General features: G+C 54.9%; 1 long non-coding RNA gene across 1 annotated transcript in view; it reads right to left on the reverse strand.

Annotated features, from left to right (window-relative positions):
* The window catches only part of LOC123032709, a 29,518-nt gene that overhangs the window by 9,421 nt on the left and 16,689 nt on the right, over positions 1–3,408 (reverse strand). Inside the window, exon 2 of the long non-coding RNA XR_006416524.1 lies at positions 3,091–3,097. This is a non-coding gene — a long non-coding RNA (uncharacterized LOC123032709). The remainder of the gene's footprint in view (positions 1–3,090; positions 3,098–3,408) is intronic.

The raw sequence follows: 3,408 nt of genomic DNA on the forward strand, positions 1-3,408 counted from the left end.
TAAACTCTATGCAAGCAGATCAACACATTGCATCGCATTACTTGCCAACTGAACAGATCTGCTGCAGACACGGTTATCTCTGGGAGGTCTGTAAAAAAAGAAGAGCTGGAAAAAGGTGAGCCCTCCCCCCGCCCCACGTGTCAAAAGCACCCGTTGCGCTGGCGTGTCTGGGTAACTCACTGCAGAGGGTGGGTGGACGGGACACACATGCGCACACAGGAGGAGCGCCAGGCGAGCCGGTCGTCCTGGGCGGCTGCACAAGGGGTTGGCTAGCAGCTATGCATTATGAGATGAAGCCTCTGAAACAAAACACTCAACAGTTGCCCCCCCCCCACCAGCTGTCCCCCCACAGCCTGCCGTGATGCTAAATGACAGCTAAAGGCTAGATGACGGAGGATGGCAGCTTGGCAGCACTCAAAAAGGGACACAAGCAGGTCTCGGGGCTCGCATGCAATTTCTAGAGATGCGGCTGATGGGCACTGTGCTTGGTTCGGACGTACAGACGTACGGTGGACCAGTTCTGTCCTCAACTTTAGGTGCGCCTGGTCCAGAGGACCGAGGCCGAGGCCTGGGAAGAACCGAGAGCTCCTTTAGCCAAAAGACACGAATGAACAGATTACTTACCCCATATGGCTAAGTGTTTTTTCCCCCACTGGTCTAGTTTTTAGCATTTTAGACTCCTCCCTTGCTTTTCCTGCATTATACGATCGCTACGTGTCAATTGCCTGGAACTAGCATTTGTCTCAGTGCAAAGAGAAACAGAGGAAAATAGATGCTGCAAAGACTCTCCTGCCTGATTTAGAGTATCGGTCTTCCGTTCAAGGCTGCTCTTGTCCAATACAGATCAGGTGTTCATGGAGAAAGACTCTGAAAGATCGACAAGAATGCCCCCCCGCCCCTGCCGAGACACCCCCGGACCATTCACAAAACAGCAACAGCACATTTCATGGGGACAACAAAAGTACGACAACTTCCTATTCTTGGAGAACATGGGTCACTTTATTACAGAGGAATGAATGACTCCTGTCCTGCAGGGTTTACACAACGAGTTCAGTGCGACAACAGAATGTAGAATTTGTTTTCCTTCTGATGGGAGGCGCAGAGCTTTGAGTAGTTAAGGCAGCCTCCGGTGAGCGGGGTTACCCGGCAAAGCGATCGTGCCACCGTAGTGGCCTGCCCGCCTGAAGCGGGCTGGGCGATCGAGGCCCGTCTGCCCGGAGGTGGAAGGCGGCGGATGCAGGGCAGAGCAGTAGCTCCCCCCGAAAGCGACTGGGGGCCCCAGGCACCCCAGCCCACGCCTGGAGAAGCGGCCTCAAGGGCCGGGGCAAACCTCGCGGGCTCCTGCTGCTCCACTGGCTCACTCTGGAAAAGCGCTGGCCGGCCCCGTTTCCCTGACATGCAGCACTAGAAGAAGCGGTAAGACTTATCTGCCACAGACGCCTGTAGGCCTTGCACAGCTCCCGCTGGCATGAAGCAAAGCTCCTCCTCAGCCGCGCTGAGCACCTGTCTGAAGTAAGCAATCAACACACAAGCCTGCCAAGAGACGGTGGCTCCAACACTACGGCACTCTCCAGTTCCTCTGCGTTTTAGGCATAATGCTCGTCACCAATTGGGACTGGGTTGGTAGGAATCGCCTTGGCCGGTTTCCCTGGAGATTTTCCTTTCAGAGACACTCCGTGCGGGAGTCATGGGCTCTTTCCTCGGGCTTTGCTCCTCACTGCCCAGAACTGGGGGGATTTCATGGGCCTTCACTTCTCACTCAATCCAAACACTTCCACTCTGCCTTGTCATGGCTTATGGCTTTTCCCCGCTGGCTGATCTGGGATTTTCACTGGGTCGCCTCTGGGCCCTTTTCCACCAAGGTCAGGGACATTTCTGCCTTTCCTTATCATTCCCACTGAGGTTGCGCCCTTGGCTTACGGGAGGCCGTGCTCCGTCCCAGGCTCCGGGAGGCGGATCTGAAAAAAGGTCTAGACAAGAGTTGTTCCCCACGCCACGCCACGCCCCACCCCGAGACACTGGACAAGACACATTCCAAGAGCATACAGTGCGCTTTCTCAAGTTTAATACAGATGCATCCGTCATACCAGCTTACATGAGCCATCCGAGACCGTGGTCCTGATCAATCTGGCACATTACAGAATCAGTTGTACAGAAAGAAGGCCGGTCGCCACTCCTAGATTCAGAGGCTCGTTTACAAAAGGAAGCAATCAAGAGCAGGCTCTTACTTGAAACATTACACAAGCTACCATCAGAAGGCATCACACACCAGGGTCACAAGCGCCATCTCTCTCCCTGAGGCTTCTACAGTAGCCTTAAGACATATTAAGCACCTGCAAAAACCAAAAGAGAACCACAAGCTGCTGCAGCTACCGTCAAGACCATCCAGCAGCCCCCCAGCCAAGACTTAGCCTCAACGTTTCCTCGGGGATTTGTATTCAGGACAGCTGTGTCACGGACAGGCCACGCTTGCCTTCTCCTCCCCTTGAGGGGAACACGGGAGAGCCGGTGCTGTTCGTTCAACACCCGCAGCTTTGAGCTGGCCGGGGCTGTTGTCGAAGGATCTACCATTATTTTGAAGGCCAATCTCTTCTGAACTTTTTCAACCAGAAAATTACTTGCCAGTCTAGACGCTGAATATTCTGATTTTGTTCCAGGCCAGAAGGCCTTGGGGTTCTGGGAAAGGAATCTGAGAACAGAGTTATCACGCCCCCTCACCCGCCCCCTCATCAACTGGGGTCCCTCCTACCCACATGGCTTAGACCGACACGGAAGTCCTCTGCTTTTTCCTAGGAAGCACTTAGCTTTCAGGTTCTCAGCTCTTCTGAAATGAAACGGGCTGAAAGAGCAGCTCTCCTCAACCCAAACTCCACCTTTACTCTGGACTGTCCTCGGTTTCCTGGGAAAGAAGCCGCTCCAGCCTCTGGGGGGTGTCCGTGCCACAGTAATGCAGGACCACATTTCTAAATCAAGCCACCAGGGATGCTAGCGGACCTGCGAAGAGTCTAGAAAGAAGCTGGTGTTGCCCTCCCCTTCCGCGCCCCACCTCCAGACTAACAGGGTTTGCCACACTCGGTGTTTGCACAGGACGTGTGCCCTTACGCACAGCTTCCTGGCCCTGGTGTCGTACACCCCCCCCCCCCCCGGAACAAGCCCCCCGCCGCTTCTGGCACCAACCAAGAAGGGCCGCTGTTTGCTAGGCTGCTGCCAACTGCAAATCTTCCTGAACGTGCCTCTGACTTGTCCGCACTGGACCCACCAGGCCTGCTCAAAGCATCTCCACATGTGTGGGTGGATCTTTAGGCACTGGCTCTTTGGGCATCCTCTGGCTCTAAGCACACCTGAAGGAACAAAAGCTCAACAAGAAGTGCCCCCCCACAGGTTCGCCTCCCCAGCTGCAGTCCTGGG

Source organism: Varanus komodoensis, unplaced genomic scaffold, assembly GCF_004798865.1.
Source record: "Varanus komodoensis strain SLA01 unplaced genomic scaffold, ASM479886v1 scaffold55, whole genome shotgun sequence".
Lineage (NCBI taxonomy): Eukaryota > Metazoa > Chordata > Lepidosauria > Squamata > Varanidae > Varanus > Varanus komodoensis.